The 15,923-nt window shown below is 47.7% G+C and overlaps 1 protein-coding gene across 1 annotated transcript in view; it reads left to right on the top strand.

Annotated features, from left to right (window-relative positions):
- Nucleotides 1–370: 370 nt before the first annotated feature.
- LOC102570572 (blood vessel epicardial substance) overlaps nucleotides 371–15,923 on the top strand; it is a 98,538-nt gene continuing 82,985 nt past the window's right edge. The window contains exon 1 of the mRNA XM_019499906.2: nucleotides 371–655. The gene's annotated coding sequence lies outside the window, so the exon portion shown is untranslated. The remainder of the gene's footprint in view (nucleotides 656–15,923) is intronic.

Genomic DNA, 15,923 nt, shown 5'->3' with positions numbered 1-15,923 from the left:
GCAGGGCTGCAAAACAGGAGCTAGAGCTACCGGGAGCCGGGAACAGAAATCCTGGCTTATCTAGCGGAACATGAAGCCTATTAAAAAAGGGAGAGCAGGTTGTTCACACCTGGGGACTGCTCTTAGAAGGAAGCAGGCGGGTGACAAGGGGCCACAGCTCAAGCGAGGCCCCTCAGCGCTGCCTCTGTAACAAGGCTGACGCTGACTTGAAGCTTGGGCGGTTCAGGGATCCAAGCCTGCCACATCCGAGGAGTCTGAAGTGAGCTCTCTGGGCAGGGACGAGCAGCGCTGGGCGGCCGCGTCCCGCCCTGCGGAGCCGTCTCTCTCCCCACGCCCTCAGTGTCTCCGCCGTCCGGCCGCGCCGGGCCCCGCAGGAAGCGCCTGCGCGCTCGGGGCGGCGCCGCCCGCAGCCACCCTCCGGCTCCGTGCCTATTTGCGTGCGAACGGCGGGCCGGGCTTTCCCGGGGCGGCGGCAGCGCAGCGGAGCAGCTGCCCGGTGGCCGGGAAAGTTTGGCGGGGGCAGCCCCGGAGCCTGCGGGACCCGGCGGCCGGCGTTGCCCCTCGGGTGCCAGGCGGCGGAGGCGGCGAGTGAGCGCTCTTGCAGTCGGAGCGGAGTCGCGAAGCAGCAGGCGCCCCTCGCCCAGCCCGGCGGCAGGTAGGCGGCGGCGTGGGGAGCCCGCTCCCGCGGGAAGATTAGCCCCAGGGCGGCCCGCGCCCGCCGCCGCCGCCTCGCGCCTGGGATGGGCGGCGCGGTGGGGCCGGGGCCGGGGCCGGGGCCGTTCGGGGCCCCGAGACCGCACAGTGGGCGGCGCGCAGCGTTCCGCGCCTGGAGCTGCGGGGCGGCCGCTCCACGGGCTGCGCTCGGCGCGGGGCTCCGGAGAGCAGCGGTGTCTGCACAAGAACCCATTGATGGGCCAGGTCCTTCTCCCCTGGCTTCAATAACCCTCACCTGCCTGCTTTGCTTCTCTCTCTCCACCCTAAAGACCAAGAAATAAGTAGCAAGAGTAGATGGATTCTTAAATCGATTGCCTTGTTCCATGATTTTTCCCCCCTTCTTGAAACAAGGGAAAAATCAAAGTGAAAGCAAGCATCTCTTTCCCTCCCTGCCTCCAACTAAGTGTTTTACAAGTTTTCCCTAGGCTATCGGCTCTTATTTTAAAGCGTCGTGTCCGTCTGAGTTGCTGGCCGCTTTATAGGCAAATAACTGTTCTTGCCCAATGTTGAATCTTGGAACCACGTGGAAGTGTCATAAAAAGTATCATTGATAAATCTCGCTTCCAGACTTCTGGCTTCTTGCCATTGAGTAATGGGAGTTAGGTGGCATATTTCCAAGTGAGAAGGTTTCCAGCGATGCAAGCAAAATATAAAGGGCTTTCATACGGGTGGACCTGTTGCTGTTGGGGCCTGGCACACCGCTGTATGGTGTCACATCTTGAAGTGGTTTAGAAAGTGTGCTTTAGGGAAGTACTTTAGCAAGTGTGGCAGTTGGAGATGCAGTGTCAAACTTTGTGTGTCTGTAATGAAGAGAATAGACTTTGTTACAGAGGAGAATGTAATGCGATAGTTTTAATTTTGCAGAAGGTAGATTTTCTTGTAGGAAAAGGTCTCCAAGTTGAACCTGATCCAGCAGATTGGGTATTTCTTTTTCTGAAGCTCAAGAAAAGAATTGTAAATTTTCCTATTAATTTTTGGGAGGGGAGAGGAAGGGTTTGTTTATTTAGGTTGTAAGCACTTGGGAACCAGGCTCTCTTTTCCTGTGTAGTATAATGGTTTCCAGGGTCTCCAGAAGCTAACAGTGCAAAATAACGATAGGATATGTGTACAGTGTGGTTTCAGCATGGAAATTGCACAGGTACTGGAAGCAGTCTAACCTGAATACCACATCATGGGTATGCCTAAAGTGTGCATCATTATATTAGGATACAAAATTATAAGCTTCTTCTGGCACTAGTAGGAAAAAAACAGGGGCACGTGTATATGTGGACTTTGGTATGAGTGTGTTCATTTTATTTGTTAATCCATATAACATTATAAGCTGCATAAAACCATGCCTTGATTAAAAAACGCAACTCTAGTTTGTTCTTAAAACAGTACTCAAGTCGAAACAAACTACTTACCTTTTCAAGTGGGGCAGGGAGGTGAAACTTCTAGGATTATGGAGTAAATAAATCAGTATCCTCAACTACCCATTTGTTTTGGTAACTAATTATATTAGTCCCCCCCTCCCCCCCCTTGCCCATGACTCCTATCCACAGCCCTGCTCCCTGTGCAGCCCATGCCACCATCCTGGATGGCAGGGTGGACCCTTGTGCAGACAGTGACACTGGCTGTGTTTGTAGCCCCAGAGCATGCTGCTGCCTCAGAGCCTGTGGGCCCCATGTAGCCAAGCTCCCGCGGGTGCCAGGAAGAAGTCACATTTGCAAAGGTTCCCAGTGGAATGTCCTGCCCAACATCTCCATGGCAGTTGTGGTGGTCAGGCAGGCCTCTGCTGCATGCATAGTATTGCCCTGGCAGCGGCAGCAGTAGCAGCAGGAAGAGCTAGTAACAATCCCTTTGTTGCTTAGTGTGGCACCCTATGACCGCTCCCTGGCACCCCCTCTCTGTCCTGCTGCTCACTGGAATCTGTACTCTCAGGCTGATGGCAAGGCCTGGGGACCAGACTATGCTCACCATGATGCTTCAGACATGCAGCCATAATTGTCAGCTGTAACGACCGAAAAAGCTGGTAGATGATAATGTCATTTCTCCTTTTATTGGTGCCAATCCAATAGCCAACCGATATATTGTTTTCACCTATAGCTGGTGCCCCATCGTATAATCACCTACGCCACTGATGGATGTGGAAAAAAACCCAAAACTGCGCTTTACTAGAAGAGGAAGCACATTAGTTGGACCCCGCTCCCCAATGTCTGTATAGATCATATGCTTCAGCTTTTCGGCATTTTTATCTAATAGCTGATTCAGTCATTCAATTTGACTTTTAAAATACAAGCATCTCAGTGAAACTGTTCACTCAACTATTGGATAAAAGGGCCCAAAAGCCCTGCAAGCAATCTGTACAAATGTTGGGTGAGCTGGGTCCACCATAATGCAATGCCTCTTCTGGGCATGGGCTGTGCTCAGTGCGTGGGCATGCTGAGCTGAAAGTAAAGTGCTGTTTTTGTTCGTTTGTTTTTTGACATCTGTAAGCAGGCCTAGTGCTTCGGCCAATTACCCAGGAGCTGGGAGACCCAGGTCTCATTCCTTACAGTTTCTGAGGGAATGTAAAACCCATGTCCCTTACTTCCTGGATGCGTGGCCTACCTGCTTAGTTATAGGCTGGTATGGGGTTGGATGCACTTCTGCTCCTCTTGTTAAAGTTGTTTCACCTTGTACAAAGTAATTCTGTGTCGGGGGGGGGGGGGGGGGGGGGGGAGCAAGAGAGACTCATTCTAGCCCAATGAGGAAATCACTTCCACAAGATAAGGGGCCTAGGTTCTGATCTCTGCTCCTATGACTGCTTATATATTTTGTACAACGACTGTTTTAAATGTAAAATGGAATTTTGGCACCCCAAAAGCTAGGGAGCAATTGAGCAGGGATTTTCAGGATTGTAATACAGGCAGTCTTCGGATTTATGACACAATTGGTTCCTGAAAATCACACCTTAAGTTGAAATGTTGTAACTCGGAACCAGTTTTCTCATAAGAAACAATGTTATAAATGGGGGATTGGTTCCTGGACCAACACACAATACCCTGTTTTCACCAAAAATACCCCAGAATGCTGTACTTGATCAAGTGTAGATGAGTAATATAGCTACATTAATGTATTTATATTGTAAATAGCAATCATATTGGATTTGGAAGGACTTCTTGGAGGTGACTTTGCTGGACATTTCGAAGGGCTCAGTTGAATTTTTTGAAGGGTTCTTGGCTGCAGATTTTTCTGGAGTCTTGTCTGCTTTCTTAAAGAAAGTGTCCAAGCAAGTTTGAACAGATGTTCTCCAGGGGGATGAGCGACACAGTGAACTTGTTCACTGGCATGGTGTTGCATCGGATCAAGCGTTGTAAAGTCGAAATTGATGTCATAAAGTTGAAACGGTGTCAATTTAGAAATGTTGTAAGTGTGAAATGTTGTAACTTGAAACGTTGTAAGTCGAGGACTGCCTGTATTCAACTTTGTTGCCTAAATTCCATCTGAGGGACATATAACTAATACGGGCGCCTAGGTTGTGGTTAAATCTAGCTTTATAAAAGTCAGGTAGGATTTAGAAACCCAAGTCCAGAATTGCAATTCAGAAAACTGATTCATTTTCCCTTGAAGGTACGTAGTCTCCATAATGTCTTGTTGAGTTGCAAATATTCCTAGATCCACAGTAGCCCTAAACCTGAAGAGTTTGGGACCTACCTCAAGCCTAAGCCCAGTTGAAATCCATAAACTAGACATTCTTTTGTCTAAGTTTCCTGAGGGGCCCAGTCTGGAAGGTTCCTGCATACAAGTCAACCATCAGTAAGATTGGGCTTCTTGTAAAATACAGATGTGCTGGTTACATTTAACATGGAAGTTGGTGGTGTCAGTTCCCACCTCTTTATCTGCTGCTCAGTGGTTAGAGCATTCCCTCAGCAGTTCAATTTCTTTGTTAGCCAAGAAGGGAGCTTCACATCCACATCTCTGACTTCCTAGGGGAGTGTCTTAACCACTGATCTATAGACTAGTCTGGTGGGTATACACTCTGTCCCTACTAATTAAGTTTATACTATTCTACAGAGGAGGGGAAAAAAAAACTTCACTGGACCAGGGAGGGCACAAGAAGCTTGTATTGTAGTCATTAGGGAACTTCCCTGGGAAGAAGGCATCTTGAGTTATGGATTCTGCTCCCATGACTGCTTTATGATGGATGGCTTCATTACTTGCACTATTCTCAATTTTGTCCAGCATTCACTTCCAGAAATTGGGAGACAGGGAGGTCTTATGATCTGGTCTGTACTCCCTACGCTGCATTTTATGCAGTGATTGTGATGCAAAATGCATGAGGTAGAACTGGGAATGAGAAAATCCTTACCTTGGGAAGTGTCCTCCTTTTGGATTAGTCACATGTCTTCTTGCTTGTTCTGTCTGGCACTATGGATCCCATGTTCTTCTCTACACAATAAGACAGCTTTCCTGGCTAGAGACTGCTTCCCACTAAACCCACCTCTTCCCACTAAACCCACTTTAAATCTAGCCTGTCAGTTTGTAATGTCTTCCAGAAAGTAGGGGTTTCAAACTTGTACCCCCTCCAACTGAGGAGGTTATTGATGTTTCCAACTTCGGGGAGTACTGTTTGTCCTCTCTGTTTCAGTATTCCACGCCTAAATTAAAATTAGAAACAGTAGGCTGTTCTTTAAATGGTCCTTTTTAAATAGAAGTAACCCCTCTGCTTCATGCTGAAGTCAATATTTTTGGGGTGTGTTATGCATTTTATGAGCACACCTACTAGATTATGCATCCTCTTTCTTTCTTCCCCCAGCAACTTGGTTTCTGGCATAGCCCTTTCTTTGGCATTTCCTGTTGATTAGCTTGAGTGTTTCTTTGTTTTTGTTTTTCCCTCCCATGACCACTTTAGTGTGCCATCATGAATTCTATTTGGAGGCATTTTATTGTGCCCGTGCATTGTGCAGAGATTTTAGGTACTTACCATGGGGTTATGGATTCCTTAAATCTTTACTTTGTATCTGGCCCTAGATGCATCACTGATGAAGGAAAATTATTGAGGAGAGTATGATAGTTTCAAGTGTTCTATAAAACTTGTCTTTTAAGGGAAGGTGTCCTAGGCTGGATTTCTATGGGCCCAATGAAAACTATAGCAAGGGAAACTGAGGAGGACATGAAGAGCTAATTTGATGAACAAAATCTTTATTAGGTAATGTAGAGCAGGGGTGGGCAAAATGCGGCCCGCGGGCCGGATCCAGTCTGTAAGGCCATTCTATCCAGCCTGCAGGGCCCCTAAAAAATTTAGAAAATGAATATTCATCTGCCCTTGGTTCCTGTAAAAAATGGCAGGAACCAAGGGCAGTAGGACCCAGGGGAAGCCCAGCAGGCTCCTACAACAGCTGGGCCTGCCTGACCCCACCCGGCAGGCAGAAGCCCCAGATGGGGCTTCTGGCCTGGGAGCACGTGGCTGCTCCGTGCTGGAACCTCAGGTAAGGGGGAACGGGGGGGGGCCAGGCAGGGGAGGAGCCTAAGGAAAAGTGGCCCAGGAAAAAGCTGAGTGCAGGTGGGGGGGAAAGTGGCTCGCAGCCGGCCTGGGGTTGCCTATGTCTGCACTGGACAGCCCCGCATGGGCTGCGAGTGGCTGCAGCGTGGGCCGCTGGCCATGGGGCAGGGGAGGGGCTGCTTTTTCCTACGCTCAACTTTTCCTTGGGCTCCTTCCTGGCGCAGAGGAAAGCGGTCCCTCCCCCGCCCCATGGCCAGTGCCCTGCACTGCAGCCACTCACAAGCCACACAGGGCTGTCCGGAGCAGTCATAGGCAGCCCCAGGCTGGCTGCGAATGGCTTCAGCGCGGGACACTGGGCTTGGGGTGGGGAGGGGCTGCTTCCCCTCCTCCCCCCCCCAACGCACAGCGCCACCTTGTAACCCGGCCCTGCTGTCACCCTGGGCCCCGCGCCGGCTCTGGGCTCGCCCATCGGGGCTGTGCATGGCGACAACAGCTGCGGTCCCCCGCTTGCCACGCTGAGCAGCGTTTGCCAGCACCGCCTCTGGGCTGCCCAGTGCATGAGCTCCAGGTGGGCAGCAGCAGCTAACACTGCCTGGCATGGCAAGGGGGGAGGGCCACAGATGCCGCTGCCAGCTGAGCCCGGACCCAGCTTGGAACCCAGGCTGGCAGTGGGGCTGGGTTACAAACTGGTGCTGAGCACGGGGAAAAGCGTCCCCTTGCTCGCCCCATGGCTAGCGCCCTGCGCTGTAGCCATTTGCAGCCCGCATGGGACTCCCTGTGCCTGCTCCAGACAGTCCCGCATGGGCTGTGAGTGCCTGCAGCAGGGAGTACCAGCCATGGGGTGTGCAAGGGGCCGCTTTTCCCCGCGCTCAGCACCAGCTTCTTCCCTGCTGGCGAGTAGGAGGTCAGGGCTGTGTGCTGTCCCCTACCTGTACCACGGGGCTGGGGGGCACTGGGTGTGAGTGGGCAGGCAGCCAGTGGGAGCACAGGGCCCGCACCAGTGCCTCGGGGCCAGTGCTGGCAGGGCCCAGAGCAGGGTGGCAGGAGTGTGGGGTCCCAGCCAGTAGGGGCTCTGTGGAACTGGGTCAACTCCCCCCTCTCCCTGCTGGTGCAGCCCAGCCCGGCTCCACAGACCCCTGCCAGCCTGTGCCCTGCTTTGGGCCCCACTTCGGGCCCCACCAGTGCTGGCCCTGGGACATTGGTCCCAAGACATAGGGACATTGGTCCCTAGATGGTGACCAGGGGCCGGGGCACCTGTCAAGGGGCGGGGCTAGCCTGCCAAAACTGGGTAAGCGCCCCTCCACCTGAAATAATTGCTCACCCTTGATATAGAAGAATGTTTCATCAGAATTGGGAACAGCTTCTGGTGGCCAGACTCTCAAGAGTTACTAAAAAAAAACGGTCTCTGGCCAGTGCAGTCTGCCCTACTTAAGGGAATAGCTTTGTTTCATGTGAGTTTTGTTTCAATAATAAATTTTGTCCAGAGGCAGGTGTCAAAATGAAGTTGGGTATGATGCTGGCTCTTCCTTGGACTGGTGAAAAAGTAGGAGTTTTGCTATAGGAACTTTGGATTGTAAACAGTTTAGAGGAGGAGCTCTGTCTTCCCCTCCATTCTTTAGAAAACACCAACGTGCTCAGATCTTTAATATGTTTTTTCATAAACAATCTTTTAAGGAGAATTTCGCAATATAGACAGAACAGCTAAATCAATATTGCCAAATCCAGAAGCATTTGGCATGTTCTCTCTCCTTTGTTCCATCTACCAATAAACAATCTGATTCTTAAAATGCACATATCTCAGTGAAACTGTGTTCTAATGTATTTATTAACCTAAATAAAGTAATACTCGTATTTTTAGAGGGTTGCTAAATGGCAGACACTTTGCCAGTAGCACTGTGAATTTCTTTATGCCTGGGGCAAAGTGAATAGCACAAATATAGTGTCTACTGTGAAGGCCTTGAACTGTCAAAGCAGTGCTTGAAAGGAGTTAGCTGTTTTGTGAGTTGTCTCGTGATGGTTTTCCAATTTCTTTGCACACCTGGTGTTCCCTATGCTCTACTAAGTACTTTAAATTAAAAGTTAACCAAGCCTCATGGTAAAATTGCCAACAATCATTGTATACTAAAATGTGCCTCTCAAGATAAAGATAGAAGCCAGGTAGCTGTAGGGCTTGGATCCTCAAAGTCCTCTTTGTTCAGAATTCCCATTGAAGTCTATGAGATTGGTATATGATATGTTTGCTTTGGGCCCCATCCCACAAACCTATCCCTGCGTAAACACAGGGAAGCTTTTCATGGCCTCTGGGCATGACAAACTTCCTGAACAAATGGGTTTTACTACAAGATAGTGAATGTTTTTGAGAGCTTTTGGTGCAGTTCAGTACTTTGATTTTAATCCTCAACCCTTGTATACATTGCAGGTAAATTGTTCTTGCAAGAAAGGTGTATGCAAGAAAGGTTGGTTCAGATTTTTTAATACTAGTTCTCCATCTCATATTTTAGTAAACAACATGAAGCATTTATCTTAAAGAAACTGGGGCAGACTGAATTTGGCATAAGATTAGGTAATTCTTATTAATGAAGGATTGTTGAAGTCAATGGAAATTCAAGCTCTGCAACAGAACTCCTTTTGTTAGCTGCCACTGGATGTAGATGTGGCTCTGTGCATCTCTCTATCCTATGTGTCATCTTGTGTCCTGACAGTGTATTGTTCTGCTGAAGGACTTTAATTTTTTTTTTCATGAGCAGAAGCCAAACAGTATTATCATAAGATGAAATGCAGGAATGGGGAACTAAGGTTTTGTGTTGGTTTGTAGTGGATACTTCCAAAACATTGCAATTATAAATTGCATTATGTGTACTTCACATGTCTAACTCAATAAATGTTCATGGTAGAAAAAATTTAAATATTTTGACTGTAGTCCCATCAAAGGATAGCAGTTTGTATCCTACAAGTTAGTATTGCATTTAATTGTAAGGATAGGCCCCAGTACTAGAGAAGTAACATAATGAGATGTCAGGTTGGCAATGAATGAGAAGTATCAACAGTAGTAATGCAATCCTGCAGTGGGACCAGGTTTCCAATAACTCTTTAAGAAAAGCAGCTGTTCTGCAGCTGACGACTAGCATTCTCATTGTAGTACCAATAAACCGCAGAACAAAGTGGAGTAGCCACATGCTTCTGTCAGTTTTGGGGTGGGGGGAAGGGAGTTCCAGTTCAGCAATCCTATATTTTGACAAGACTAGTACCTAGAGGTTGTAAGATCATTTCAGTAATTTAAGTATTTCATTTGCAGCAGAGAACTGTCTTCTCTTTACTTTGAATTCACATTGTGAAATAGCAAAGCCAAAATGACAAATTTATATGTTTATTTTTCTAGTCCAGTGGTTCTCAACCTTTTTTGTACCAGGACCCGTTTGTGAACATCAGTGGCCAGTCTTAACCCAATACCTGTCACTCCTGATCCGCTGTCCCCCACCCCCTCAGTGTGTGAGGCAGAGGGTGTGTGTGTAGGGAACGGGGGGCCCTAAGCAGCCCCTTGCAGGCCGAAGCTCTGCCAGCCTACAAGGGAAAAGCCATGCATTCCCACATTTTTCTCCTTTGAAGGAGAATCCGTTTTTAAAGTTTCCTCACAACCCTTCCATATATTCTTTTGACCCACCTGTAGGTCATGACGAGTTGAGAAATACTGCTGTAGTCCATTGATCTCAGGATCCTATTAGTGGTAATAAAGAACCAAATTATTTTTAGGTGATGAAAGCCAACCTTTTAAACTGTTTTATAGTCACAGGATTTGGGGTCTAGTGTGGACTACCATCCTCTCCTGTAAGTTCAGTGGAAACTGTGATTTAAACTGCAGTTGATTATTGTGAGGTCTTTCTCTCTCTGCTGCCTCCCCCTTCTTCTCTTCCTGACCACCCCCCCACCCCCCACACCACACACACTTTCAGTGAAGGACTGATCTCCAGAGCTTTTCACAACTATTTAAGTTTCCACTATTTGCCCAGTTAGCTTGGAAGCAGGGGATGCATATTACATTTTCTTTTACAGGAACACATCTTAGGCTAAGTACAGATGTTAAAAAAGGCCCTGGTAGAAGCACACTAACTTATCATGCTTTGAGTAAAGCGTGATAAGTTAGTGGGAGCCAACTGAACAGAGGTTCACTGTTTGGTGCTGGGGGCACTCTCATATGCCTCCAAGGAGGAGACTGCCAGAGTAGCCCCCCCCAGCCCTGCCCCCCCCCAGCCAGCTGGCATCTGTCAGCAGCAGCTGGCAGGAAAAGGAAGGAAATAGAGCCTCCTGCTGTGAGTCCCCCCTCCTCCCCCCCCCCCCTTTGCTGGTTGGTGTGTGGGGCAGGGCAGGCCAGGTCCAAGTAGCGGGGGCTCCCTCCCCCCAGCCTCTTGACAGCTACAGTGGCCCAGCCAGGGCTGCTGTAGGGAAGGGCTCCGGGGTCTCTCCCCACACTCAGCAGCCCTGGACAGGCACTGCTGCTGTGGTGGGGGGAGGGTGGGGAGGGGAATCTGCAGCCCTCCCCAGCTAAGCAGGGGGGGGGGTCCCAGCCCAGCTAGGGTAGCTGCTGGGAGAGACCCATCCTCCTTCCCCCACAGGATCCCCACCCCTACCAGGCTACCAGGGCAGCTACAAGGACAAAAAACCCCATTGTTCCCCTGCCCCCTCCCACAAGGCTGTACACAGGGCTAGGATCAGAGGCTGTCACCGGCTTGGGTTAATGACTGCTGTGGGGCAGAGCCGGCCCACTGTTTTGGCAGAGCACAGGAGCTCTGCCCAAAGCTAGAACACAGCCTTGTGCAATGCCACCTGGGATGGCAGCAATCATGCTCTAAGTTAACCATCAGTGGGATCTGGCACAGACATTTAATAAAGTGCTCTAACAGCACTTTATGTTAGTACAAATCCATCTAACGTTAACTTAAAGCATGTTAAAAATGGCAGATCCCACTCTATGGGCAGAGACAGAAGTGTAACTCCCCATTGTAACTCATGGCGCTTTACAGGAAGCATCATTAGTTGCAATGATCCCCTGGACCCAGCAGAAGTACGCTGTTGAGCCTGGAGATATTGGCTTATCCAGCTGCTGGCTGCCAGCCTGCAGCCAGTTTCCTCCAGGAACTGCCCTCCTCCCTCCTAGCCCCTTCGCTGTTTCAGAATGGGAAGGGAGCAGAAGGAGCTTCTTTTGGGAATTCCCCAGCCAGGGCTGAAGGATGGGGTGGGTGGATTGGAGGAATGAAAAATATTATAACTAGCCATTTTTTTTCATGGGCATAGGCAATGGTAATGAATCCATAATACCAATATGTATAAATTTGGCAATAGTACCACGTTAATTTTAAGCATCTTAGAAAGTGCTACACATGCTAAGCCAAAAACTAGTAATTTTGGAACAAAAGAATAAAACATGACTAAGAGACCCAGCCTGGTTTCCATATCTCCAGCAATAGTAATCCAAGCCTGTTTAAAAGAACCTTTTTGGGGTCCAATAAAACCTATTTAAGACAGCCTCAACTGAAGTTTTACAAAGTGATTTCAGGATAGTATCCCATTTCTCAACTGTAAACAATATCTGTAAATCCTTTTCCCATTTACTTTAATGATAACATCTATTGGATATAATAATTTATTAAAACATTTGTATGTATTATGGACAAAGTGAGAATTTATCCTTAGAACGGAATACACATCTTGCCAAATTTGTATGTGATAAATTATTCCATAAATTCCCATATGTTTTATTCAGCCAAGCAGAAGGTTTTATTGTAGCATATCTCCTGTTCATTACATAATTGAAACTTATCACATATATAAGCAAAAGGTGAAAGACTAGCATCCTTAATGATGGCTTTTATTGTAGCTATATCCTTTTTTTCCAGATACCTGAGATTCCTTTATTATCTTTAGAGGGTGACCCCATAAAAGAATAGAGGGAGATCTTTTTCAATCGGATGTTAAGACTTGAATTTTCTGCAGTACACTCCATGAAGCGTTAAATACAATGTTTAATTTCAGAGGCCTGGGTAAACTCTTAAGAAATGGAAATGACTATAATGATCCAAGCTTGGAAGTTAACTTTTCTTCCATACTCAGCCATATAAGTTTGATCCCTGAAATTAGTTTCATACATCTAATATTAAAGCACTTTCATATGAAAAACCAGATAATATAAACAGAAGTCTGGGACACCATGGCTGTTGGCTGTCTGCCATGGCTGTTGGCTGGTTATTTAAAGTGCTCTTGTGCAACATACAAGATTGAGTTGGAGCTCCTGTAAGAGAGAATTTAGCAGTCCATGTAAAAGCTTTCTCTTCCTTGAAAAGAGCATTTTGAGGAATCTCTCTGCTTACTACTTGTCATTCTATCTTTGCTTGGCTCTTGTTACAGCAGTAGAGACAGGAACTGGGCACAGAAGGGCTGGAAGTCAAGAACAGGGAGTTTTTGAATAGTTGCTGGTAGAGTTCTACGCTTGTGGCCTGTAGCACCTAGGCAAATTCTGACCATGCTGTAAGCCAAGACACACTCAAATGATGCTTGAACTAAACCCTGAAGTTCAGCAGAGATTATCAAAGAATATGCTGTGCCACGCTAATATTCTTGTACTGTCTGTTTTGAGAGCTAGGGAATGTGAAGTGGATGCCATGTTTTTCTTGATGGTACTGCTGATAGGTACCTAAAAACAGCCGAAATCTGGGAGAAGTGGTAGTCCAACCCCCTGCTCAAAGCAAGACCATCCCCAACTAGATCATCCCAACCAAGGCTCTGTCTAACCAGGTCTTAACGTCCAAGGATGGAGATTCTACCATCTCTCTGGGTGACCTGTTCCAGTGTTTTACTACCCTTCTAGTAACAAAAAGTCTTCCTAATATCTAACGTAAACTTCCTGTGCTGCAACTTGAGATTTGCTCCTTTTTTCTCATCTGCCACCACTGAGAACAGTTTAGCTTCATCCTCTTTGCACCTACTCTTCAGGTAATTTGAAGGCTGGTATTAAATCCCCTCAGTCTTCTCTTCTCCAGATTCAATAAGCCAGTTCACTCTGCATCTCCTCGAAGGTTATGTGCCCCAGCCCCGTCACCATTTTTGTTACTCTCCACTGGACTCTCTCCAGTTTGTCTACATTCTTTCTGTAGTGGGGTGCCCAAAACTGAACACTACTCCAGATGTGGCCTCACCAGTGTTGAATAGAGGAGAATAATCACTTCCTTTCTCCTGCTGGAAGCACACCTACCAGTGCAGCTCAGTATCCTGTTAGCCTTCTTGGCAACAAGGGCACGCTGTTGGGTCATATTCAGCTTATTGTCCACTGTAACCCCCAGGTCCTTTTCCGTAGAGCTGCTGCCCAGCCAGTAAGCCCCCAGCCTGTACCAGGGCATGGGATTCTACTGTCTTAAGAGCAGGACTTCGCACTTGTCCATGTTGAACCTCATGAGATTCCTTTTGGCCCAATCCTCCAGTTTGTCTAGGTCACTCTGAATCCTAGCCCTACCCTTCAGTCTATCTACTACTCTCCCCAGCTTGGTGTCATCTTCAGACTTGCTGAGGATGCCCTCTATGCCGTCTTCCAGGTCATTGATGAAGATATTAAAAAAAAAAATGGCATCAAGGAGCACTCCACTTGATACCAGGTACCAAATAGACATGAAGCCATTGATTACTGCCCTCTGAACCCTATGATCCAGCCAGTTTTCTATCCACCGTACTGGCCACTCATCCAACCTGTACTTCTTTATCTTGCCTGCAAGGATGTTGTAGAAGACTATCAACAGCTTTGCTAAAATCATGGTATATCACATCCACTGGTCTCCCTGCATACACAGAGCCAGTCATCTCATCAAAGCAGGCAATCAGGTTGGTCAGCATGACTTGCCTTTGAATCCATGCTGACTGTTCCTAATCGCTTTCTTCTCCAAGTGCTTAGAAATGGATTCCTTGAGGACCTGTTCCATGACTTTTCCAGGGATTGAGGTGAGGCTGACTGGTCTGTAGCTCCCTGGATCCTCCTCTTTCTTTCTTAAATATGGGCACTGTTTGCCCTTTTTCAATCATCTAGGACCTCTCCTGATAGCCACGAGTTTTCAAAGATGATGGCCAGTGGCTCTGCAGTCATTTCAACCAACTCTCTCAGCACCTGCAGGTGCAACCCATCTGGTCCCATGGACTTGTATATGTCCAGTTTTTCTAAATAATCCCTAACCTGTTCTTTCACCACTGTTGGCAGCTCACCTCCTCCCCAAACTGTGCTGCCAAGTGTAGTCTGGGAGCTGACCTTACCTGTGAAGACTGAGGCAAAATAGGCATTAAGCACTTAAGCTTTTTCTGCATCCTCTGTCACAAGGTTGCCTCCTCCATTCTGTAAGGGACCTACAGTTTCTCTGATCTGCCTCTTGTTGCTGACCGACTTGTAGAAACCCTTCTTGTTACCTTTCATGTCCCTTGCTAGCTGCAACTCCAATTGCATTTTGGCCTTCTTGACTTCATCCCTGCATACCCAAGTAATATGCTAACATTCCTCCCTAGTCGTTTGTCGAAGTTTCCACTTCCTTTAAGCTTCCTTTTTGTGATTTAATTTACTGAAGAGTTCCCTGGTAAACCAAGCTGCTCTTCTGCCATTCTTTCTAGTCTTCCTGTGTATCGGGATGGTTTGTTCCTGCACTTTCAGTAAAGCTTCTTTGAAGTACAGCTAACTCTCTTGGACTCCTCTCCCCCTCAATCTGGCTTCCCTGGGGATCCTGCCCATGAGTTCCCTTAGCAAGTCAAAGTCTGCTTTTCTGAAGTCTAGGGTCCTTACTCTGATGCTCTCCATCCTTCCTTTCCTCAGAATCCTGAACTCTATCATCTTGTGGTTGCTGCCCAAATTGCTGTCTGTTAGTACATTTCCCACCAGTTCGTCCCTGTTTGTGAGCAGCAGGTCAAAAAAAGCATGGCCCCTACTTGGATGCTCCAGCACTTGCACAAGGAAGTTGTCCCCAAAACTCTCCAAAAATTCCCCGGATGATCTGTGCACTGCTGTATTGCCCTCCCAGCAGATGTTAGGGTGCTTGAAGTCTCCCCTCCCCACCCCCATGAGAACCAGGGCCTGTGATTTGGAAACTTCCATTAGCTGTTTGAAGAAAACCTCATCTACCACTTCCTTCTGGTCTGGTGGTCTATAGCAGACCCCGGCCATGACATCGCTCTTGTTGTTCTCTTCTCTGATCCTAACCCAGAGATTTTTGACAGGCCTATTTCCAGTTTCATACTCGAGCTCTGAGCAATCATATGGTGCTTTTACATAAAGTGCAACTCCTCCTCCTCTTCTCCCCTACCTATCCTTCCTGAACAGTTTATACCCATTCATGACAGAGTGTTCCAGTCATGTGAGCTTTCCCGCCAAATCTCTGTTATTTCAATCACAACATAGTTCTGCGATTTGTGCAAGGACTTCCAATTCTTCCTGCTTGTTTCCCAGGCTCTGTACATTTGTGTAGAGGCACCTAAGCTAACTAGTTGACTGCCCTGATTTTCTCAGGAAGAATGAGAACACCTCCCCTGTTTCCCCCTCATGCTTGCTCTTCTTCCAGGTCTCCCGCTTCCCCATTTACCTCACGGCATTGGTCTCCATCCCCTGGCAAACCTAGTTTTAAAGCCCTTCTCACTAGGTTAGCAAGCCTGTCTACAAAAACACAGTTCCCTCTCCTCATCAGGTGGATCCCATCTCTTTCTAGTAGTCCTTCTTCTTGGAACATCATCC

Source organism: Alligator mississippiensis, chromosome 1 (assembly GCF_030867095.1).
Source record: "Alligator mississippiensis isolate rAllMis1 chromosome 1, rAllMis1, whole genome shotgun sequence".
Taxonomy (NCBI): Eukaryota; Metazoa; Chordata; order Crocodylia; family Alligatoridae; genus Alligator; species Alligator mississippiensis.
This window is presented reverse-complemented; position numbering and strand designations above follow the sequence as displayed.